The sequence below is a fragment of the Mycteria americana genome, chromosome 9 (assembly GCF_035582795.1).
Source record: "Mycteria americana isolate JAX WOST 10 ecotype Jacksonville Zoo and Gardens chromosome 9, USCA_MyAme_1.0, whole genome shotgun sequence".
NCBI lineage: Eukaryota > Metazoa > Chordata > Aves > Ciconiiformes > Ciconiidae > Mycteria > Mycteria americana.
Genome location: NC_134373.1, coordinates 37,213,186 through 37,239,231, shown reverse-complemented (window position 1 = coordinate 37,239,231; position 26,046 = coordinate 37,213,186). Strand labels below are relative to the sequence as shown.

The window sequence follows — 26,046 nt, the reverse complement described above, 5'->3', positions numbered from 1 at the left end:
TGGGTTTGGGGGTTTTTTTTGGTTGGTTGAGGGGTTCTTTTTGGTTTGGTTTTGTTCACACCTATGAACTAGAAAACTTATAGCTTAATGGCTTTGAATAGAAATACGAAATGATTGCCTTACAAGCCAACATATTGTTTATACTTGTATTTGATTAACCTTTTCTTCCCCTTTCTCCTCTTAACATGCTGAAACTACAGAAAGAAAAACATTGATTTTAATAAGTGTTAACATTTACACAGGGATTTCTGGCTTCTGCCTATGACCACCTGCCTTACTGGATTTGAAGACCGACCTACACTGCTGAGTAGCTCTCGTTTTCTTCTATATAATAAAAGAACATTATTTAATCTCCAAAGTCCTATCATACAACCATTACTGCTTCTGTGAAAGAAGGCAAGGCCAAACAAATATTCCCAACACTTGGTGGAGAGGTTTCCAATAATCCTGAGCTCCCCAAAGGAACTATTCTAGGGGTAGCTCACTAAAACACTGCGTCTCCCACGCCGACAAATCTCTTACAGAAGATTCTCCAATTCTCAAGTTCAAAGTCACATGGATTTTTAAATTCTGTTTACTACCTCAAAAGGTTCCTCTAAATTTTAAAACCTGCTTGAAAATCTGTTAAGAATCCAGATGGCATTTAGCCCATTCTGGACATTTACAGCAATCTTCCACTTGGTTTTAAACAGACTGACATTATCTATACCTACACCATAGCATGCGATTCTTGTTGCTAAGTAATTGTACATGCAATTGCTTCTGCAGAGCTGAAATTTCTTTCCTGTAAATACATTATACATTATTTAATAGTATATATTGATATCAAAGTACCTATATATAGTATCCTTATAAATATATTATTAACTCGCTGCTTTACAAGTGCTGGCTTCAGTTCATTCTCATCTCTATAGCTACTGCCACTCCAGCACCGCAGTGGTCAAACTCTGAATTGTACCAAGAAGCAACCAGAAAGGAGAAGGTAGAGTGGGAACACCAGTAGACACATGCTCGAGTCAGTCAACCAACTCCTATATAGATGTCAGTAAGTCTCTGTGGAAAAGTAAGGATTTACAAGATCAGACCTTAATTTTTTGCATCCAAAACAATAGTAAAGCAGGGCAAATGATGACAAATTAAACTAAACACAGTAACAATTTGTATCTATTAAACAGAATATGCAAATTCAGTCATATACAATGTTAGCACAACTCATTTGTTTTAGCTTCTTCAAATATTCAAGTTTTAATGGAATAATTACTCATAAATTTTGGCATATATATAGGCATACATTTAGAGAAGCTAAAGATGCATAGAAACAAGCTTTTTGGACTAATCTTCAGCTTGCCACAGTTGCCACTTATGCCCATCTACAAGAGCCGAGGATGTGGCTGTATGTGCCATGCTAGATCAGCAAAAAAAGCAAAGCTCCTTCAGGCAGCACTGATTCATCAAGTCAGTCACTTATGACACTGGCAGCAAACCCAACACAGAACACTAACAATTACTTTTCAGCAAATACAGAATATTGAGACATAAAAGAGCTAAATAAGTCAGAGACACTCTGTTGAACACTATGCACCAAGAGCAGCCTCCCTTGCAAGATTCTGATCTGTTCATTACCCAGAGCGTCCCTCGCTGCACTGGAATTGCTCCAGGTATATTCATATAATCATAGAATCATTTAGGGTGGAAAAGACCTTTAAGATCATCTAGTCCAACCAGAAACCTAGCACTGCCAAGTCCACCACTACACCATGTCCCTCAGCACCACATGTACACCTCCAGGGATGGGGACTCAACCACTTCCCTGGGCAGCCCCTTCCAATGCTTCACAACCCTTTCCGTGAAGAAATTGTTCCTCATATCCAATCTAAACCTCTCCTGGCGCAACTTGAGGCCATGTCCTCTTGTCCTATCACTTGTTACTTGGGAGAAGAGACCAACACCCACCACTCTACAACCTCCTTTCAGGGAGTTGTAGAGAGCCATAAGGTCTCCCCTCAGCCTCCTTTTCTCCAGGCTAAACAACCCCAGCTCCCTCAGCCGCTCCTCACAAGACTTCTGCTCCAGACCCTTCACCAGCTTCGTTGCCCTTCTCTGGACACGCTCCAGCACCTCAATGTCTCTCTTGGAGTGAGGGGCCCAAAACTGAACACAGCATTCGAGGTGCGGCCTCACCAGTGCCGAGTACAGGGGGACCATCACTTCCCTAGTCCTGCTGGCCACACTATTCCTCATACAAGCCAGGATGCCATTGGCTTTCTTGGCCACCTGGGCACACTGCTGGCTCATATTCAGGTGGCTATTGACCAACACCCCCAGGTCCTTTTCTGCCTGGCAGCTTTCCAGCCACTCTTCCCCAAGCCTGTAGCGTTGCATGGGGTTGCTGTGACCCAAGTGCAGGACCTGGCTCTTAGCCTTGTTGAACCTCATACAGTTGGGCTCGGCCCATCGATCCAGCCTGTCCAGGTCCCTCTGCAGAGCCTTCCTATCCTCAAGCAGATCGACACTCCCACACAACTTGGTGTCATCTGCAAACTTACTGAGGGTGCATTCGATCCCCTCATCCAGACCATTGATAAAGATATTAAACAGAACTGGCCCCAACACAGAGCCCTGGGGAACACCATTTGTGACCGGCCACCAACTGGATTTAAGTCCATTCACCACAACTCTTTGGGCCCAACCATCCAACAGATCCATTCCACAGATCAGACAGAATATTTCACTTTTTTTTCCTCTAATCAGAAAAACAGAAATGTTTCCTTGTTGTTGTTTCAAGAGAACAGAATTTCAGAGGCATTCTGATAAGCAAAAAAATACAGCATACTCTCAGAAAATGTATTTCTTTGATTTCCTTACTTGCCCACACTATAATGCTGGCTGTATTTTTGAAAATAGAACTACTGCTGAAAAAAAACCTTTCAAGGCTAGTCAGATGAAACACGTCCTAAGGTAAAAACATTTCCCTCATTTCCCTCATAGCAACAATAACTTCACACCAACCTAACTGGGGCAATTTCAAAGTAAGCAAGAGAATACCACAGCTGAAGGCCCACAGACAGCAGGACAGAAGAAAGAGGATAAAAGTCCATTCCTACTTTCCTTTGATTTGCTATCAGTTATCCTTGTAGTCTCATCTGCCACAGGAAAATAGATTTAACTTGTTATTACTTAAAAAGCATACTTAATTTTGAAACAATTATAAAAGTCTAGACTTTGTTCCATTTGAAAAAGTGGATTTTTTTTTTTTAAGGGATTTTTCTTTTTTTACTCATAAACTGAAATTTTTTGCACCTCCACACTAACTGTACTTTCTCATTCACTGAGATTATTGAAAAGTTACACAATATGTACATGAGCTATCTTAGAAGTCCAGAGAGACACAAGTATATACATATAGGTCTTCTCTTCACAGGAAGACCAATATGTGAGAGAGCAACTCTTCTAGAGTACAAGGCACAAAAATCAAAACCGCACATCAGAGGACTTAGTCACTCCCGAGTGCTTTTTAATACTAACATACAGAGTTCAGTCCCATCACGATGCACTCGTTATCCACTATTCAGTACCGCAAAGGATTTGAGTGTTTCCAATCTATGGGCTGTGGTGTAGACAGGACATGGCATGGGATGAAGGCTTTCCATACCGTCAAAAGAAAATCAATATTCTATTAAACTTTTGAAGACATCTTAAAGGTCCATTTGGTCTTATTTTCAATCATTCTGCAAAGGTGTCAAAGGCCTTTGCAAACATACCTTTTTTTTTTTTTTAAAGCTCCATTAGCACATGTATCTCCATCTGAGACACACACCAGGGTGCATGATTTTCCATCTCTAAGTACTTCCAGATACTAGGGAAGCTAAACAACTCTGAACATGGTGTCAGATATCAGGTCCTTAAAGAACTCAAGTTTAACACAGGGGAGAAAAAAAGGGAAAAAAGAGAGAGAGAGAAAGACTCAAGTACAAGTATTTCTATGTTGTAAATGTAAAATTATTTGCCCAAGCCCACACTGCAAACCAATAATACCAGTCTTGGCTCCAGAACTCACAAGCTCCCAGCTATGCGCTCAATCCTTTTAGGCCACATTAACTCAGTTTTAAACTAGAAAAGACTGCCTTTGAGTGCTGCAAAATTGAATCAATCACTGATTGACCAGTAAGAAGGTACTGATTTATAGTGTGCCTGAACTGACCTGAAGTAAGTGACACCTCTGACTAAAAGAGAGGATCAGTGAAGCCAAAGATTAAGCTCTGTTTCAACAGAAACAGCCTACCAGATACTTTCCACAAGCAAGAAGGTATTTTAAAAGCTCAGGCTGTGATTCTGTGAATTACTCAAGAAAAAAAATAGTATCAAAATCTGGGATATCAAAATAATAATATTAAAAGCTGGAAGCAGACTCTATTGAAAGCTCTATTCAAGCTTTTTCAATTTTGCTTAAATTCTTTCAAGGTATGTTGACTTTCAGACTATATTGTTATGTTACTAGAGAACAGGAAGGTATCTGAAACAGTTTATTTCCAGACAGTGCTTCTATACAGTGGGAAATTTATTTAAAGCTAAATACAAGACCACTAGCTTTTGTATTCCCATTTAACTCAACAAGAAACCTCACACTGACTTTGGTGGGTTTCAACGTTTTCCCATTTTGCATTTCCTCTTTTGGCTGCGTTCATGAAAAGCGGCAACGAGGGGGAAAAGGACGCAGAGACTGAGAACGTACGGGAGAGGCTGTTAGCTCAGTGAAAGGTTTTCACTTGCGGTTGTACTTCATACACATTTGTCTTACAGAAACTAAACTTTATTACCATAATTTTTCATTATAATAAGGATAGCTATGTATTACAATATTCTTAGATGTTATATGGACAGGGTCAGTCACACCAAGTCAGATAACTGTCATTATGTCACGGTCTCAATCAAGGACCAGTAATGAGCAACACATATTTTAATATTTGTATCTAGTATCCTAGTTACTAGACAGCATGACACGAGATTCAGCACAGGAGACACCTTACATGGAGTTAGTCAACAGGTCACCAAAGAGATAGAGGAGAAGAGTTTTACCCTTTATTGAGGCAAGGAGTAATTAAGTAGTCAGTTAAATACAGGAAATTATATACATTTGGATCTCCAAAGAAATAAAGATTGTCTATTTTAATTAAGATGACTCGTCACACTAACCCCTGGATAAGAAAAATAACCTAGATTATGGTTAAAAGGTTAAATTTGTCTGCATCTTTTGTCAGACTTCAGAAGAGAGACTGGCCATAAACACCACCATACTTATGAAAATTCTCCAGTTAGCACTATGGGAAGCATCAAGAACACAAGAAGAGAGGACACACGACCATCACCATGTCAAGAAAGGCTCCAGCACATCACGTAGACAAACCTTTCCAGTTTAACCTTTGTAAATCTACAAGTAAGTGAAGGTTTCCTCTCATTTCTCCATCTGTGATTTTACTATTTTGAATTTTGTAGGTAAATGACTGTTTGCATTTTGCCTTAATTGTTTTGAATTAAGCATGATCTCGAGTTATCTGGACGAAAACAAGCACTTCTCTTTCAGTGCGGCAAACCTACTGAGCGAGGACAGCCGTGCCGTGGCAGTAAGTTTTCCAGGGCACGCAAAGGATAAACGTACTCCCCAACTGGAGCTGCCAAGGTCAGGAGATTGCTCCCAACCTAAGGATCAGGACGAACAGAAAAATGTTGGTAACGTGGAGGTTCTGTATTATACAAAACAAAATACTGGAGAGCACATTTGACTCCTGAGCATCCCCACAGAATTTATTACATGTATACAGCATCTTGCTGAAATAAAGTATCAACAGTGGTTTCCTGAAAAGCAAACATTACTTCCCCCCCCCCCCCCCCCCCAACCTCTTTAGACTCTTTTTGTACCTCTCTCATACTATTTTCCTACTGGAAACTCCACTTCATTAAGTGAACCAAAGCCACCATCGTCCCGTATTCAAGTACCTTCACAAACTGTGCTTGCTCTCACAGGACCTATCGAGCGTAATGTTAATGATTACGGGGAGACCAAGTTTATCTTTTGGTCTTCGAGTAGGTAGTTCATCATTCAAACTTTGTACTATCGGACTATAGTTAAATGTTATCTAACTCCATAGTTGTTTAATTTACTTCCTTTTCTCTCCTTTCTCTATGCATGGCTTTCTCTTAGAAAAATGCAAGCTCTTACAGATTAGGCTTCCCTTTTAAAAACTAAATACAATATTTTATACTCTGGGTACTGCTCAAAGGCGTAGCAAATAGTCAAAATTTTGTCTTCCGGGGGAAAAAAAAAGAAAAGAAAAAAGAGTTGAAAATTATTTTTATTTCATATTTTTGGTCCTGGTTCCTTCTAGAGGTCAAATATTTCACTTCTTGTACAAAGTGGTTGCAGTAAGCTAGAAACTAGCAATGGCAAAATTTTCACGTTTTCCCCCACACAGTCTAGCAGACTATCTTAAGTCAAGCTTTCCTAACAATAGCTTTTTGTGAGAATTAAGACATTTTGGGATGTGTACTACTTCTGCTGGTTAGTACTGCTCTTACATAGGAGGAAACAATGGAAATTATTAAACTCCTTATATCTTAAACTGCCTCATACAGCTAATTTTTCTCAGTCACAACTTTCAGCATTTTTTAAGTCCCCCCTCCCAATCCAAACCCTATGGAAAAGTGTAACATATATCCCATTCATATATGTCAGGAGACCACAATCTACACTTTTCACAAATACTCAAGGACTCTAACACACCACTCATAACAAACACTTTCTGCTTTTCTCTTCATTTTTCTTTTCCAAACTTTCCGACATCACCACTGCATTTACTCCAGACTCTCAGCTGCAGTAAGCCACAAAGCTCCCCAGAGCTAAATTTGTTCAAGCCCACACAGACTCGGTGTGAAGAGTTCAAACTCAGCTCCCAACCTTTCAAGCACTTGACACCAACCTGCTCTGTTGTTCAGCAATCCGTGCTTCCCTCAAGGCTGCATGTAGAAAAAAAGCTAAATTCATAAGCCTTTCTTGCAGAAGCAGATGCCATGCCACCTCAAAGCACAGAGGATTACATCAAGTGTACAGCTCTCCACTGAAGAGCATATGTACAGACAACTCAAAATATTCTGATACAGGTTTTAGGGAGATCAAGAGCAACTGTGAGGATGGGAAGGAACCAAAAATCCCCAGTATCTTCTTTTCCATTCTGGTAACAGGATTTTTTTTCTTGACCTTACTTTCTTAGTACTGCTCTATGACTAACAAATGAGAATCTATCTAAATCTTCCTTAAAACCATGCAAAGTATACAAAACATTGTATACAAATGCAAAAACAGCCTAAAAAATAAAAACAATAACAATGGCCTCACAGTTACAGCATAGTCATTTGAAGTTCAACTGCACTAACCTTTATTTCATGCAAGAAAATGCCACCTGAAGAAGTCTGAATACTCCCTTCTATGCTGGGCTACTGTGAGATATGCATAGAATTATACAATCATTTACATTGGAAAAGACCTTTAAGATCATGAAGTCCAACCAGAAACCTAGCACTGCCAAGTCCACCACTACACCATGTCCCTCAGCACCACATCTACCTATCTTTTAAATACCTCCACGGATGGGGACTCAACCACTTCCCTGGGAAGCCCTTTCCAATGCTTCACAACCCCTTCCGTGAAGAAATGGTTCCTCATATTCAATCTAAACCTTCCATGGCGCAACTTGAGGCCATTTCCTCTCGTCCTATTGCTTGTTACTTGGGAGAAGAGACCAACACCCACCTCTCTACACCCTCCTTTCAGGCAGTTGAAGAGAGCCATAAGGTCTCCCCTCAGCCTCCTTTTCTCCAGGCTAAACAACCCCAGGTCCCTCAGCCGCTCCTCATCAGACTTGTGCTCCAGACCCTTCACCAGCTTCGTTGCCCTTCTCTGGACACGCTCCAGCACCTCAATGTCTCTCTTGGAGTGAGGGGCCCAAAACTGAACACAGCATTCGAGGTGTGGCCTCACCAGTGCCGAGTACAGGGGGACCATCACTTCCCTAGTCCTGCTGGCCACACTATTCCTCATACAAGCCAGGATGCCATTGGCTTTCTTGGCCACCTGGGCACACTGCTGGCTCATATTCAGCCAGCTGTCAACCAACACCCCCAGGTCCTTTTCCTCCAGGCAGCTTTCCAGCCACTCTTCCCCAAGCCTGTAGCGTTGCATGGGGTTGCTGTGGCCCAAGTGTAGGACCTGGCACTTGGCCTTGTTAAACCTCATACAGTTGTCCTCAGCCCATCGATCCAGCCTGTCCAGGTCCCTCTGCAGAGCCTTCCTACCCTCAAGCAGATCAACACTCCCACACAACTTGGTGTCATCTGCAAACTTACTGAGGGTGCACTCGATCCCCTCATCCAGATCATTGATAAAGATATTAAACAGAACTGGCCCCAACACAGAGCCCTGGGGAACACCACTTGTGACCGGCCGCCAACTGGATTTAAGTCCATTCACCACAACTCTTGGGGCCCAGCCATCCAGCCAGTTCTTTACCCAGTGAAGAGTACACCCCTCCAAGCCATGAGCAGCCAGTTTCTCCAGGAGAATGCTGTGGGAAACCACGTCAAAGGCTTTACTAAAGTCTAGGTAGACAACATCCACAGCGTCTCCCTCATTCACTAAGCAGGTCACCTTGTCATAGATCAGGTTAGTTGAGCAGGACCTGCCTTTCATAAACCCATGCTGGCTGGGCCTCATCACCTGGTTGTCCTGTACGTGCTGCATGATGGCACTCAAGATGATCTGCTCCATAACGTTCCCTGGCACCGAGGTCAGGCTGACAGGCCTGTAGTTCTCCAGGTCCTCCTTCCGGCCCTTCTTGTAGATGGGCGTCACATTTGCTAACCTCCAGTCAACTGGAACCTCCCCAGTTAGCCAGGACTGCTGGCAAAGGATTGAAAGCGGCTTGGTGAGCACTTCTACCAGCTCCATCAATACCCTTGGGTGGATCCCATCCGACCCCATAGGCCTGTGTGTGTCTAAGTGGTGTAGCAGGTCGCTAACCATTTCCTTTTGCATTATGGGGGCTTCATTCTGCTCCCCATCCCTGTCTTCCAGCTCAGGGGGCTGGGTATCCAGAGAACAACTGGTCTTACTATTAAAGACTGAGGCAAAGACGGCATCGAGTACCTCAGCCTTTTCCTCATCCTTTGTCACTATGCTTCCCCCTTGCATCCAATAAAGGATAGAGATTCTAAATGCATTTATATAATGCATTATATGATATAATGCGTTACAGTAACACATCTCTCTGGGAACAGAGGTCAGCTTTAATAAGCTACCTGAAGTCCAAGTGACTTCAAAACATGTGCTCAAGTGCTGGTGAGTGCTTTGCTGAACTATGACCTAAAGAAAATCCAGATGAAAAAAAAAACACCAATGAAAATCAAGATCAAGAATTTACAAAGTAATCAGAATATGGAAGCCAGAAATGAATATTTTTCATCTGAGTAGGATAAACAGGTACATTTTTTACAAACATTTACAAGCCTACTGTCTAATGACTGCAGATTGTGAAGTTTCTACTGCCCCAGAAAGTGTCAAGTGTTTTAAGAATACAAGTAAGGTTTCACTCATTACACTAAATTATCAGTTAGAAAGGAAACTGAAGTCTACTTTCTAAAGTTCCTTTTCTTAATCTCAGAATGGCTCATAAACGTGGCTTTACTAGAATTTTGGGTTCAACCTCACATTAGAGAAACCCTTTCTCTATTTCTCTCCATACAGAAATATTTGTACAATTTTGACGAATAAAGACAAAAAGAGCCTGGTCAAATCAAAAATAATGCTGTCACAACAAAAATAAAAATTTCATAATGAACTGCAACGACCTGTTGGGGCACTCAGTGCTCAAACCCAGAAGGATTTTTTCGTTTATTAACACCCTGTCCTTGTTCAACAGCATACTAACGAAGTTAATCTAAAGGCTAAATTTCAATTATGAATCACAGAACCACATCTCTGCTCCCAATTGCTCAGATAATCTGAATCAAGCCTTCTCCTACACAAAGCACAATGGTTGACTGCAGATAAAAGTTCCCGAAACATCAAAAATATTCAGTCCAGAAGGTAAAATCTGACAAACACCTGTTTTCACATCCATTCAATAACTCTGTGGCAAAGTAATGATTTCTAATAACTTGACAGACTGCTCGCTCACTTAAAATATGCTGCACAGGTTTGGACAATAAAAGGAACAGCAAATGTTTAAATCTCTCAGGCTTGCAGCCAAGACAAAGTCTTCAGCCAGAGTAAAAAAGGGTTTCCATTTGCTGAAATAATATAGGAGAAAATGTTTTCCTCTCGAGTACCTACAACGCATTTGTCCTGAAACAGAACCCGAGAGAACCACCAAAGGAAAACCAAGATCAGCAAGAGGCAGTGCCTCACTTGGCAATTAATATGCACGACTACAGACCGCGATGTGTTGTTTCATGACGTGTCAAAGCAGCTCATATATGGAGCTGAAGCCGCAGAACTGGAAAAAACCACAAAATATGAGTAATAACAACGACCTGGATCATTTGCTTGCAATTGCTTCTGCAAACAGAAGAGTGATGAACGCTCACATGAACACCAAGCCATGTTGCTATTGCACCTGAAAGGCAGATATGAAGGAAACACTGCATCTGCTTTTTAACAAGACAGTAAAGAGCAGTTGAACAGCCAGCCTTCAGTTTTTAGCTGAGAGGACGAGGCATGGAAGGACCGCTCGCTTCTGATGGAAGCCAAAGGAGCAAAAAGGGAACCAGAATACCGGAAAGCTGTGAGTTTCAGCTGATCGTAAACGTGGGTCAAAGAAACCAGAACCTTCCAAATGATCTCTCAGATGTGTTTTCACCATACAGTGCATGCGATTTCCAGATAATATAACAACTCTAGGGTCAATTCCTCCATTTCTCTTGGGGAAGGAAACCCAGAAAGAGTAAATGCACCATAACAAACCATTATCTGACCATCTCTAGGAGTAAAAACTTCAGAGGAGATTTTCTTCCAAACTTAGGACAAGACAGTGATAAACTCCTGCTTTACACATGCCTATCAGCTCCCGTTCACACTCCAAGACAGTGGAGCTCACAGATAGCGAGAAGACTCCCAGGACTTGCTGCCATTCCATAGCACTCAAACCACAGGTCAGGTATATGCAACTACTTTTTCATTGACTTTTTTTTTTCCCCTCTTTCAAGTTAGACAAAGTCAAACGTACACATCCACACCTTCACAGCAGCCACTGCACAACTGAAGGTTTCTACTGTCCTAACCACAAATACTAATGCCTACAATTCTGCCATTCTAGTTCGTCAGGATATAAGCACAAATAGTTCAAATTTTCTCCCTCCAGCCTCAGTCTACCGGTACCCCTTTTCACTGCCTTTATCCTTCAAGTACATGTCACCCAGTGGGAAGTTATCAGTGCCCAGACGATCCTCAGACTTTTTAACATTATTTTTCAAACAGTCATGAAAATAAATGCTTATCATTAAAAAAACAAATCAGGTTTTTTTCCAGATTGCCAAGATATTCATAATGTTACCTGATTTGGCAATATTGCCTACTACAATGCTGACATGTATATGCAGAATGACTTGGCAATTACATCCTTCCAAAGCACAAAATCCTCTCATTGTCAAATACCAAAACTGGCACTTTGCTTTTGTGTTTGACTGGATGCTGTGCAAGTTTTCCTCCGTGCCTTAGTCCTTAAATAAGCTGTTTCTCAGCAACACGCTCATATTTGTCAGACTGAGCAATAGGCACATACGTATATGCTTAGCAATACGCTCGGTGGAAGCAGGGCAGTTGTCGTTCATAGTTTTTACCGAAATACATCTTAATTGAGTAGCAGCATTACACCACAAATGAGCCAGAAAAAAGGCCAACAGTAATGACAGACCACTAGAAATAATCTGTTGTCTTCTGGGTAAACTGTTCAATGCTAAAACTTATTATCTGTATAAGCACCTTTTGAATCACTTTTGTTTTGCCCTGTGGAATACCTTAATGTTTCTATTGGTAATAAAATTTCTGGTTTGCAATACTGCCCTCGTCTATAAGACTGCAAGAGAAGGGAAGGGAAAAGATGAAAACAGGGAAACACAGAACTGCTGTTATTATTAAACCTTTAAGTTACAGAGTTAATTCCAGCTAAACATTTTTATCTGTTGCACTGTTTATATGAAGTGGATTTTTTTTCTAGAAAGGAAATCTAATTTTTGTACCCGAGTGTCAAACAACTCCATGGTCATCTATATCTGCGCCGACTGTACTTCTGCTGCAAGTAATCTGTTAAGCAGCACATCCCCAGCTGGGGACTGTAATTAGGGTGCAAACTGCCATACAATCCCCTTGCCAGATTGATGAAGGAGACCTCTTACAAGGTGATCCAGAAGGCAGTGTTGAGACCATTAATCATTTATCCGTCGAGGAGAATACAAAAAGCTCTGCCACCAAGAGCATTACACTGCAAAAGTATCTTGACAAAACTAACACCTAAAAAACTAGTGAAGTTTTAATTACAAGGTCAGGCATTAGTTCCTGTATTATTTTTTCAAAGTTTTAGGTAAGTTCACATTAAAAAATAGATATTCAGATTTCAGACAGAATTTGACACTCATACTTCGCTACTCCTTTTAAAAGCTTGATAACGATCAGCTCAGAGGTTTTTTAGCTCTGCTAGCTGCATCCCCAGACAGCAAACAAATGTAATAGTAATCTACACAGCAAGCTTAAATACACTGCCAGACTGCCAGTATTTCAACCTGCAACTATTTATTTTTGGGGATTTGAATCCAGGAAAAATGCAAATATTTTCTATAATGTGTAATTGCAGATATTGTTAGTACAAAAATTCAGTCTACAGTGAGAACATCAAATCTTGAACACCTGCCTAATGGGGTCTTCACTATCCATCCTGAGGACATAAGTCTTGATGCTGCCAACCATCAGCTAAAATTTTTAAAATATGCTTACTATCATGAAATACCTCAAGTATTTAAAGTTGAGCTCAAGCTTAAGTGTTTCCCTTCTTCGTTCTTACTTGATCCAATAAGCAAGCCCACACCATCATTACAGAACTCATGTAACTACTAACAGATAAACATAAAAATGCAAAAATCAAGATCACTTATGTAGTCTAGGGGTATATTGCTAGAGTTCAAAGTATTTTTCTTTGGAAACAAGTTTTTAACCTTCTTTAGTATGCAACCTCATGTTTTGCTTACCACACATCATCCAAGATCACAGAATCACAGAATCACAGAATCATATAGGTTGGAAAAGACCTTTAAGATCATCGAGTCCAACCATAAACCTAACACTGCCAAAAACCACCACTACACCATGTCTCTAAGTACCTCATCCAAACGTCCTTTAAATACCTCCAGGGATGGCGACTCAACCACTTCCCTGGGCAGTCTGTTCCAATGCTTGATAACCCTCTCGGTGAAGAAAAATTTCCTAATATCCAGTCTAAACCTCCCCTGGCGCAACTTGAGGCCATTTCCTCTCGTCCTATCACTTGTTACCTGGGAGAAGAGACCGACCCCCACCTCTCTACACCCTCCTTTCAGGCAGTTGTAGAGAGCGATGAGGTCTCCCCTCAGCCTCCTTTTCTCCAGGCTAAACAGTCCCAGCTCCCTCAGCCGCTCCTCATAAGACTTCTGCTCCAGACCCTTCACCAGCTTCGTTGCCCTTCTCTGTACGCGCTCCAGTACCTCAATATCCCTCTTGTAGTGGGGGGCCCAAAACTGAACACAGTATTCGAGGTGCGGCCTCACCAGTGCCGAGTACAGGGGCACAATCACTTCCCTAGTCCTGCTGGCCACGCTATTTTTGATACAGGCCAGGATGCCATTGGCCTTCTTGGCCGCCTGGGCACACTGCTGGCTCATATTCAGGCAGCTGTCAACCAACACCCCCAGGTCCTTCTCTGCCAGGCAGCTTTCCAGCCACTCTTCCCCAAGCCTGTAGCGTTGCATGGGGTTGCTGTGGCCCAAATGCAGGACCTTGCACTTGGCCTTGTTAAACCTCATACAATTGACCTTGGCCCATCCATCCAGCCTGTCCAGGTCCCTCTGCAGAGCCTGCCTACCCTCCAGCAGATCAACACTCCCACACAACTTGGTGTCGTCTGCAAACTTACTGAGAGTGCACTCGATCCCTTCGTCCAGATCATTGATAAAGATGTTAAACAGAACTGGCCCCAACACAGAGCCCTGGGGAACACCGCTTGTGACCGGCCGCCAACCGGAGTAAACTCCATTCACCACCACTCTCTGGGCCCGGCCGTCCAGCCAGTTCTTTACCCAGCGAAGAGTACACCCGTCCAAGCCATGAGCAGCCAGTTTCTCCAGGAGAATGCCGTGGGAAACCGTGTCAAAGGCTTTACTGAAGTCTAGATAGACAACATCCACAGACTTCCCCTCGTCCACTAGGCGGGTCACCTTATCATAGAAGGAGATCAGGTTGGTCAAGCAGGACCTGCCTTTCCTGAAGCCATGCTGGCTGGGCCTGATCCCCTGGTTATTCTCTACATGGCGTGTGATAGCACTCAGGATGATCTGCTCCATCAGCTTCCCCGGCACCGAGGTCAGGCTGACAGGCCTGTAGTTCCCCGGGTCCTCCTTCCGGCCCTTCTTGAAGATGGGTGTCACATTCGCCAATCTCCAGTCAGCAGGGACTTCCCCAGTTAGCCAGGACTGCTGGTAAATGATGGAAAGGGGCTTGGTGAGCACATCTGCCAGCTCCTTCAACACTCTCGGGTGGATCTCATCAGGCCCCATAGACTTGTGATGATCAGCATCAAAAGTTTCTTAGCTACTTCCATCAGCTTCACATACATTTCACCCGAGCCCAGCCTGAGGAGGAGCCGGTTGGGTAGGGAAAGGGGAGGAGGCATGCTCCCTCCCTTCCCTCCCTCGAATTATCTGGAATTTAATAGAATTGCCTAGGAGACTTCTGCTGTTTCAAAGGCAAACAAAATCTACCCTATACAACTATCTACCAGACTAACAGAAAATACATTTTCCTGTAGAATGTGCAATAGGGAGGAAACTTAATCCAAACACGTCATTACATAGTCCAACAGGATTTTCTTACAAACTCTAAAAACTATTCCAGTGAAGGCAAGCTCCTAGTAACTTAGCCTAAAAAGCAGTCAGCAGGCAAGTACTTTTTTTTTTTTAACTGAAAAAGCCAAATCTAAATCATTTTCCATAGATCATCAGCAAGCATATCTGAAATCACAGGAGAAAAAAAAAATCCGCCACCTGTGGCTATGAAGTTAAACCAATCTAAATATTTAAAAAACGTTCTTGTTTGCAAATTATGATACTTCCCCCACAACTCTCCTCATTCCCTAGAGACAAGAGAAGTTTTCCTAAAGGACACAGCAAGGGAGGCAAAGAGTAGTGAAAGCATCTCAGGAGTGAGGAAAGCCCAACAAATTTTTTAGCATCACATGCCTTTACAATGAAGATTCTTTTGCAAACATAACTGTAGACACAACAAAGCTTTTTATTTGTTTCTGCAACACTGGGAAACTTCTGATTTCCAAAACCCTTGCTTGCATGAATAAGCGTGCAAGTAATCTTCTGAATACCTTCGTGAGAGAAGGATGCAGAAATCGCTTCATTATCATTATACAGAATCCTACAGGCAGCTGTGGAAATCCAGGTTTCTTAAAAATTATTGCCACAATGAAACACCATAATCCATTCCAACTGCAAGTTCTGTCATGTATCACTGATTCCCTCAATATTTGCCTTTTTCCAATATAGCCTGAACTAACGATAAGAGCTCAGCAATACAGTAGGAGCACACATGGGGTAGTTCACATATTCTAAGCCACCATATCTTTTTAACAGGAGTCAGCAACATTAAAACATCACCTAAGAGAACGGAGCATAACTTGCAAACACAAAGATGCAAACCTGAAGATGACAAGGATGGAAAATCAAGTGTGGCATCATTTACCGAAAGGCTGCGATAACAATTTAGCAGAAACTTAGTGAAATTTTAAGAAATTAGAAGAAAGATCTCTACAGTGGACGACCCAAGGCAACCCAGTGACGCACTGCAACATCTACTCCTGCTGTTAATATTTCTTGAAGCTTGATCCTGTACATCAGTGGCAATGGAATAGAAAGTATTAAACACAGCACACGACTGAAGTAATGCTGCAATACTTCCAACAGTTAACACCCGAGTCACTAGTATGTTGGTCTTATTTTGGAGTAACAAGGAAAAAACCTCCCCCCGCCTTTTTGAGTCTTGCTGTATCATCACTTACTGGCATTAATATTGCTCTCATCTTTAGGCAAGCCCTTAAAGACTCTGATCCTTTATATCCTTTAAAGGGAGCAATTAATGCTGCTACTCAAAGTTTCTGACCTGTAGCTCTCAGTCCCAGTAGTGTTATTCAGATTTTTCTTCTCAAGTTTAGCAGAAAATAGTAACTATTTGTGTCTTCCTAAAGGCAGACAGGCATTCATCCTAACCTCAAATTGGAGTCAATTTTGGAAAAGTAATTCCCAAAGTTTTCACCTCCAAATGTGCTCCTCTGCAGGATCAGACGCTTCCCCAATTCTGCCTGCCCTTCCAAATCACTTCAGTTTAGATGTTCTGCCTTCCAGAGGTATTTTGGCAAATCACTTTATGCAGCTATGAAAGCATTTTCAAACTTTTGCATCCCACACTGCATTCCCCCTCATCACCCTCTGCAGGAGGATGACTCTTGCTATGACTATTTTCAGTGAAGCCACAGTGCTAAGTTCCATTTTCTTTATTCCTGCTAACACCACTCCCCACTCAGCCTTCCTGCCCCCCTTCTTCTCCACCAAATTATTTACTCAGCTTCCCTCCTGCCTCTTTCAGGAATATTCGTAAGGAGCATCCCAGAATCAAAATAATAGACTTATTCTTTGTTGTCTTCATCTAATTTGTATTTTTAAACTGCCAAATATAGAGGCTGATACCTAGAAGACCAAGACAGCATGTCATTTTCAGAACTGACCCACAAAGGCATCTTCCACTTTCTTTTCAAAGTATAATTAACACATGCCACCTTTTACAAGGTGCCAAATACCTCGCACCCCTCCAAAAAACCCCTCCCAATCTCTCTCTCAAAAAAAAAAAGTCCAATCTTATCATTCTAGCCCATCAATACCTTTCTGCATTAAACCTTTCCTGATATGAAAGTCATTACAGCTCATCTGGAAGACTGACAAGCTAATATTTCTCTAGACCCAGAGAAAGGGTATTCCACAGCCGAGACTCTTCCAAATAGCCAGGGAAAAAGTTATACCTACTTAAACAGAGCGCGAGCCAGGCTCAGTTAGCGCTGCGCAGGGAAGAGGCAATCAACTTGACAGTAAATGTAATTAGTGTTATACTTCCTGCCAAAATTAGACATGATATAAGCAGATATATCAAACAAATTTGACATGATATATGTAGCCAAATATATAAAATGAAGGGGGGGTGGCTTGGCTTTTGGAAGGGTGGGAGTAGGGGTTTTTTTATTTTAAGGGAAAAAAACAAATCTTGACATGCCTCCATCATTTCTGTCTCCATCTTGTTTGTTCATTAAAGTTTCTCCTCTCCTTTCTAGTTCCTATTTCCATCATGGTCAGAGTGACACAAAACATCCTCTTTTTGTTGCAGCTCACTAAAATCGAAGCTGCATCATGTCTTTTTTTCATGTCTTTTCTTCTCTCCTTGTCATTCAGAGGCTCCAACCCATTTGTTTTCTGAACACATTTGCCGTTCAAATCTGTTTCTCGACACCAGCTCGCTTGTTTGCCTCTCCTCTTTCTCGTTTGCACTCACCAAAACTCCTTCCCATCATATCGCATCTCCGTTACAAATTGCAACCATCTCCTGGTTGTCACTCGCACATCTCCTTTTCCCTGGTCCTAATACCAAATTTCTGTCATCTTTGCAAACTTCCTAGTACGAGCAATTTTCTGTTATTTTAAACACATTCTACTGTTTCCTTTCTATAAACCACACATTTATCTCACCGCTCCCTGTCAACTTGTAAAGCTACTCTCTATTTGCTCATTCTTCCACCAGGTTAGCTTCAGTGCAGGGCATTGTCCCAGTCCACGTTTTCTTTATCATTTCAGTACACTGACCAAACATCTCGGACTCATTTCACATCTCTCTGTGTTCAGCAAAACAAGACAAATTAATAAGGTACTGAAGCAGCCTCTGCAAAGAAATCCTTCCTTACCAAATTCCAGCCCCAAGCTCCAGGGATACAACAAATGAACCAGAGCATCATCTAGAACTGAGAAGTTTTAACAAAAGCCTCAGAAGATAACTTATTCGAGAGCTACTCTATCAAATGTATGTTTTTAATATCTGACTTAGACGTGATACTGGAGAAGAAGAGGAGAGAATCATTCCCAGCTTAACACCAAAGCAGCAGTAACAGGAAGACAGCAATCCTCAACGCTCCCAGAGTTGGACCTGGAGATTAACAGGCTTTTCTGTTCAATGGACAAACTGGGAGGAAAAAAATAAAAGGAAAAAAAAAAACCCACCTCCCTTCCCAAAATAAGAACTGAACTAGAACTGAATGCTTATTTTCTTTCTTGCTTCTGGTAGAAAGCAACACTAAAGCTTTCATTTAGAGGCAGCCAAGTTTTATTCCAGAAAAATGACCTCTTCGTTTTGGGGAAATTTAACCTTTTCCTTATTTTGTTTCAATTTCCATTTTGAATCAAAGTTTTACTTAAAAATACTATAATGAAATCCTGCAATGTTTAGACAAAATTTATCAAGTTCCCAAATCATTTTACTACTTCTAAAATGGTGACCTCTCCCTAGCAATAAGCTCTCCACGGACCAAGTTGTGTCCTCCCCAACTGGAAGCTCTGGGTCTCTCTGTTTTATGCAGCACCTGAACTTGCCACTAAAGTACTTGAGATGGAAAAAATCTAGGCCAAGCACAGGTATTTATGACTTTTTTTGATGGAAAGTTTAAAAATTACTTTACCCCAAAAAATAAGCCTTTAACTGGACTTGTCTCTGCTGTTCCAGCAAACAGAGCATATTGCCGTTCATCTCCTGACAAATTACTCTCCAGGAGAATACAAATCATCCGTGCTGAGCTTCAGAAAGGCTCTGGAAGAGAGCTCTGTTTCAACCCACAGGGGACAAAAAGCCAGCCACAAAACAGACTCCATCCCAGTGGAAAGCCTCCCGCGCTCATAAACACCAGTTTTAATCCCATTCATTAACAGCTGAATTGCACTCACCTTTATTGTGCTACATCTTCAGGTCGCTCTTCCATCCATTACATTTTTTGCTGTGGGCGTATTCTCTGTTTTATTAACTACTGTAATATAATTCAATACATATTCCTACACAGGACAGGTTATCTTCCTGACGGTTTTAAAACATTTCACAGGATGGAGCACAGCTGAATTTTTAAGTAGCAAAACAAGACACACACACACAAAAAAAAAAAAAAAACAAAAACACCAAAACAAAACACAAGAAGAAATCCTACTGTGTTTCTGTTGGGATGGTTTTGTAAAATAATGTTTGCCATATCTGTCAAGCCTCCCACCACCCAAGTTTTTTCTTTCATGAACGAATACCACACACTAAAAACTGATGCTACACAAACTGGACATCATTGCTTGAGATAGTTGCAATCACAGACTTCACTGCTCTCGCCGCTACTAAAGCTGTATATTTTGTTTACTACAGATATCTGAAATTAATTACAGAATCTTAAATATTTGCAGCCTACAGTTTTCTAAGTATCTCAGCAGGCATACATTAATGCCCAGCAGTCATTACCCCCATATTGCAGTACCCTCAGCCTCACTGCTCTGCTCTCTACTGTCTGCTGACACCAATTTTGCAATGAAAACCCAGCAATTCAGTAAGAATAGGTGCCTAAGCAAAGAAAAAAACTTCTGTCTAGAGACGGAATATCACTCTCCTGTTATACATGTATTAAAAAAAAAAAAAAAAACACTTTTTTTAATATATATATTGATATATCCTACAAACACTGCTCTGGCGAGTTCCACTCTCCACAATCTCCTGTTCAAAACACAGCAGACAGAAGCCCACGCTGCTCTCACCATGTGCTGAAACAACACCAATAGGAACTATGAGCTATTGTGGGAGATGGATCAGGAACGGCCACAATTATACCTAACAACTGAAAAGATTGTTTCATTTGATCTTTCTTTTGGAAGGCTATGCCAGTCTGAAAGAGCCAAATGTCACGTAACGTCTTTCTGTCCGTTCTTGGCAACCTGAAGACAGACAGGAGTCCCCCCTCACTCTGAGCCAGGCTGGGAGCAGAATTTTGCCACGTTAATTTAGACTATCTCCAACTTTTCAAAAATACCCACTATTCACTACCAGAATATCCCTTTTCCGCAGAAACACTTAGATTTTCTATTTCAGCAACTGAGCCAGGAGGGTGACTATTCCTCACTTTCTAGTAGTTTTTAAGTAGTTTTAAATGTTCATTTCTTTTATAAAACCATTTATTATCCCTCTCTCCTTGTTCATACTACCCTTTCGGGTCACGTCACCTCAGCTGAAATACTTTTCATACTTTACTGCTCTACAACTGGGTTTACAGGCTCTGTCTTTATCCACGGGCAGTCTGCATCACCAAGGGACACTGGAGCCGCTGCAGGTATCGGACAGCAGATTATCTTGCATGTTATTCCCTCTCCGCTAGCACCTGCCCTGCACATGCATGGACACCATACATCACACACACGTTCTGGCTCCGCTCAGCAGTCCCACAGAGGGCCAGTTTCCAACCCTAAGCAAAGGGGACAGTGCTGTAACAGGCGGGCAAGTACAGGGAGGCAAAATCCACCGGGTAAGATGAAGACAGCTTAGGCAGGTAGAATTTACTACATCATTAATACAGTTTTTTCTTTGCTTTCTCGGTGGTCCTTGAATCTCTCTTCCCTCACCCATTTCATACGCTTTCTCAAAATAGCTGAGTGCAGGTGAAAAAAAAAAAAAAGCCTTTTAAAGTAGCTACCTTATTTTCAGACCTAAAATATGAGCATTAGCTAGATGAGACTCAACAGAAGAGAGAGAAGCAACCAAAAAGCTTTCCCCAAAAAATTAGAAGATGTTGTTTTAGTCAGAATAAAAGCTTAACAAATAAAAAACATAATAGAAAGGAGTGCAACTAAAAGCATTCCCAACAAAAATGATGCAGCATGTCCAAGTACTCAAGTGCTTAAGCTAAATACAGCAGAAGTACAAAGGAATGCCTAAAGATGACTCAATAAGGAGCTATTCAAAGCAGAAATAGCATTACCAGCATGTTTATGGTAAGCTTGCTAGTCCAAAGCACAGTATTTGCTGGTTCTCATGTTCAAAACAAGACTGCAGACAACGAGCGCTTGTGCTCAGATGCAGAAGTAAGGCAGGACAGTTCGTCAGTGACTCGGGCTGGACCTCTGCAGACTCACAGAGCCAGCAGAGACACCTGCCTTCCTTGCAGAGTTCCTGGTTTGAAATGACACACACAACTTTTTTATCCTGTGGCACAAATCCCTGGGATTTTTTTTTTTTGCAAATAAACAGTACTTTATTTTGCCTGCAGTGCTTTATCTGTTTCCCCTACCACAGTACCCACTTCATCACCACCCTGGAAGCAGCTTTGGATGTGGTGGGATGCAGGGCTTCCAGCAGGAGCACCCCAGGTTCAGCATCCGTCGGCACTGTCTGGGCCTCGCCTGGCAATCACACCTCCATTTCACAGCACACCCTCCTGTTTACTTTACATGATCTTGAGGCAAATAACAGAAAAGGTAGCTTTACCAATATCTGGAATGCTATCTCAGTAATAAATTAAGATTTTCAAAGCTCAGGCAAAAAGCTGGAGTGACATGTGGGCAAAACCTCATGGCATGGGAGGACCCAGAACACGGCGAGCAACACACCATGACAGCACAGAGATTTTTGGCCAGGAAGTTTGATTCCGTCGTATCGTGAAACTCAATTATAACGAGGCCAGACAGCCCATCCGTAGCTTCTAAACATCCCTTGTTTACAGGCAAACCACATAAGCTCTCGCCCCTAGGCAGTCCCAGCAGCACTGCCTTTCTTCAGCCGCACCGGTAACACGGGAGCCTCTGAACCACAGCCAGGACAAGACAAATTTTCATTTTCTATTGTGTTAATAAACAACAAAGCAGCTGCGTTTTGTGAAAACGATGCTTTTGTCTCACCATTTCAGTCTTTCAACTCACCATTTCGCTATTGCCAGGCAATACTGAAACATAAACCCTCAAGATTCAAGGAAGTTCCTCACAATTGACAACCTAGACGCCTACTTTTTGAATACACTTTGAGGCAGTCCAGCAGGACAGCTCCCCTCACCTACAAAATGCCCCAAGAAGTTCCCAGAACCTCCTTCGCATCAGGCAGCTCGAGCAGACAGGTTTCTGCTTTCCCCCTATCCAGCCCATCGCCAGCATCCAGCCCTGGCACAGCACCCACCATTAAAGCACAGCATATACCTCTAACAGAGAATGGAGAACTTACCTCCCTGAACAACCCCCTGCCCTGGAGGCATTTCCATCACCTCTTTAATCTGCAACAGCATCTGCTCAGCTTTCGTAATCCCTTTCGGTTAATGTATGTGGGTGCAAGCAGCATTGCAGGGCAGGGAAGCAGAACAGGCACAGGTATTCAGGCTGTTGGTGCAGCACTGTCAACTCAGGGGTTTTTTGGTTTGGTTTTTTTTTTTTATTTTCTTATCCCATTCTGCTTACAGCCTGTGCAGCCAGACGAGCTTAGTTGCCTTGGACACCTTGACAGGACCATTCACAGCACAGCACATCTTCCACCACGACCCTCCTGCCCACCTACCAAAAGGAACGGGGAATCAAAAGCTTCCGAAGTGCAACCACCACCTGGTTTTTCCACTCCCCAAAACCACTCTCACGTCGCTACCTTTGTGCTGTTATTCAGCAGCGAGCTTGGCACAGGGTACCCGCAGCATCTGGCATGTTGCACCCGCTCCAGCTCAGGCTCCTCATGTGCTCTCCTCTGTTACCAGCCACTGGGATAGTTGCTGCTGTGCCCAAATACAAAAGGAGCAAGTGTCTAAAACAGGCACGAGAGCTCTGCTCGTCTGTCTGAGGGCAAGACGTCAGAGACTGAATACTGGTTAGGGAAAAAAAAAAAACCCACAAATTATATTGAAGTGCAAGGAGACCCGTGGGAATCCCCACTTCTTACTCGCAAACCTCAGAACTTTTGTGCCATCAAAGGCAGCTAAAAGCAGCAGCCTGAGTGCCTCCTACCAGAGCAGCGTGTCAGCAAACACGCATCAGTGCGATCCTTATCGGTAAGGCTTTCTAGTGAAGAGACGTCCCTAGAAAGCAGTCACTACAAATACAGTTTTCCTGAATATCATTACTGATCCAGAAGTAATGAAATAGCAGATAATATGGCCCCAGGGTACAAATCAAACACCTACCCTAATGCATACAGATGGAGCTCAACAGCTCTCCTGGTCTTCCGTTACCAGAGTGAAATGGGATCTCTGAAACACCATCATGGCAAAGCAGAAGAGAAGCTTACTAATGAGCGGTGTTAATTTCTGATTCTTCAGAAAATGCTTTTAAATGCTACAGTCAGAAAAAAAAAAAATCTCTGTTTTCATGTATGAAGATGAGTAGACACAGCTTCCCCTCAAAGAACCAAGGCAAAAAGGCAAGAATGTACAACCTCCTGCCCTTCCCCGACTTTGCAGAAAAGGCTTTGCTGAGAAGCGTCTAAATACTTTTTGTAATAATCAACAATGAAACTTTACCCAGTCCCACCAAAGAAAGCAGCAAAACCATCATGACTTACAGCAGGATCATTGCTCCTCTTGTTGATGTTCGCATCAATTAAAGCAGTAACTTCCACAATGCTCTAAAACCAACCGGCAAATGTGTAAGGTACAGGCAGGCACAGAACCTCTCCGCTTCCATCCTTAGAAAAATTTAGCACTTAACACCAAGAGCCTACTCCCGCAAAGACGTGATGTTATGCATTTTGAGCTGGTCACACCCCCGCGAACCAGCCAAGCCAACAGGCAGCGCGGCACACACATCACACACCCTGACGTACCCATGCCCATCTTCCTTGAGAAGGATCCCTGTACTCAAGCACGTTACTTTAATGCCATCTCTTTCATCTTTGACAAGACATTACTTAAAGTCCACTGAAATCCATCCAGAACCTAAAGAGTTCACCACTTTTTTTAATCAGTTTCCTTAAAGATTTTATGATGCAAGTTGAACACCCACGCAAGGCACCTGCGTGACACAAGGCACAAGAAACAGCAGCGCTCTCAGTCACCACGTCCTCTCTCACATACTTTCAGCGCTACCTAGTTCTCACAGGTACATTATCCCACTCACCCGCACAGACAATGAAGACATCCCCTGCACAACTTCTTTCAAAGATTACATTCTCAGGAAATCAATTCTTTCAGCTGTTTTTTTGTTTCTATTAGAGGAATTAAACAATATATTTCAATTATACAAAAGAGCTGGAGGCAGCGGTCAGCAGGTACTTTTATGACCCTCATCTATTCTTTTAAAAGCCTTCTCCAGAAATGCTCAGGCAGGCACACGAGTGGGAGGGAGGGAGAGAGGAGGAGGGAAGGAACACATCTACAGCTAGTCCTCATTCACATCTTCACACAAATAAAGTCCAAACTCTATACGGTTTGACCTTGAATGAATAGCAATACACAAAATAAATAAAAGGACACGCACGACAAATTAAGAACGAACGTTCAAAGTAACGAATGGTACAAGGAAGAAGCGTATTAGAGTGCCTTACTTAAAATCACCGACTGGAGAATCAATGGAGGGAAAAAGACGACTCAAACACATTTCAATACCGTGACTGAGGGTGGGTGGGTGGGTGAAAAAGTGTGATTTTATAAGCCATCCGGCATGGCAAAAAGCACAAGCCCCAGAAGAGACAGCCCTGCGAGCAGACCCTGGGCTACTTTGAAGAGCTCTTTAGCAGCCAGGAGTTTGCAGCAGTTACCGTGCCGAGCCCAAGCAGGCGATAACGCGGCGGCGCGCTGCCCTAACTGCCTAATACCTATTAAAACTTCACCGCTTTCCCGGAGCCGAGGGTGCCCCGGGGCCGTCCCCGCCCGCCGCCCGCTGCCCCCGCAGCCCGGCCGCCTCCCGCGGAGCCGCGCTCCCCACGCCGGGCAGGAGCCGGGCCGCCTCGGAGGAGCCGGGGCCGGCGGCTGCGGGCGGCGGGGCTCCCCCGCCCCGGAGCGAGCCGAGGAATTTCAGCCGGAGCGGTCCCGAAAACCACAGCAACTTCTCCCGCGCGGCGCGACCCGCCGGGTACCGTCCACCCGCCTTCCCCCCCCGGGCCCCCGGACCCACCCGCTCCCCCGGCACCGGGACGGCCGCACCTCCTCGCAGCCCGGGGCGCGACATCGAGCCCGGCGCGGTCCGCTGCGGCGGGGAGGTCTGCCGTGCCGGGGCCGGTGCCGGGGCCGGGGCCGGGGCCGGGGCCGGCGCCGCGGGCGAGCCCGGGCGGGCGCTGGGGCGGCGCCGGCCGCTCCCGCGGGAGGGGCGCGCACTCACCCGCTCAGCCCCGCGGCGCGGAGGGGCGCGGCGGCGCGCTGCCGCGGGCGGAGCGAAGATGGAGGCTCGGCGGCAGCCGCCCGCCCATCCCGGCACCGCCGCGAGGGCTCCGCTCCGGCGGAGGAACCGGCGCCGTCTGACGCCCTCTGCGGGCGGCTCCGCGCCGCGGCGGCGGTGGCGGTGGGGCGGGACGGGACGCCCCGCCTCGCCTCGCCTCGCCGCGCCGCGCCGCGCCTCGGCCCGGGGTCCGCCGGCGCACGGCGGGCCCGACGGCGGGGCGGGAGCTCGGCGGGGCTGGCTCGGCTGAACCGGGCGGGTTCCCCCGGCGCCGGCGGGCTCGGCCGTGCCCGCGCCCTCGCT

General features: G+C 43.7%; 1 protein-coding gene across 12 annotated transcripts in view; it reads right to left on the bottom strand.

Annotated features, from left to right (window-relative positions):
- Positions 1-25,810, bottom strand: part of THSD7B (thrombospondin type 1 domain containing 7B) — a 336,463-nt gene extending 310,653 nt beyond the window's left edge. For 9 of the 12 annotated variants that reach the window (XR_012777041.1, XR_012777040.1, XM_075511516.1 and 6 more), the window contains exon 1: positions 25,687-25,810. The gene's annotated coding sequence lies outside the window, so the exon portion shown is untranslated. Of the gene's footprint in view, positions 1-23,555; positions 23,572-25,482; positions 25,613-25,686 lie in introns of those variants that run through there. The other 3 variants (XM_075511517.1, XM_075511518.1, XM_075511519.1) reach the window with 3 other exon arrangements.
- Between the last annotated feature and the right edge of the window lie 236 nt (positions 25,811-26,046).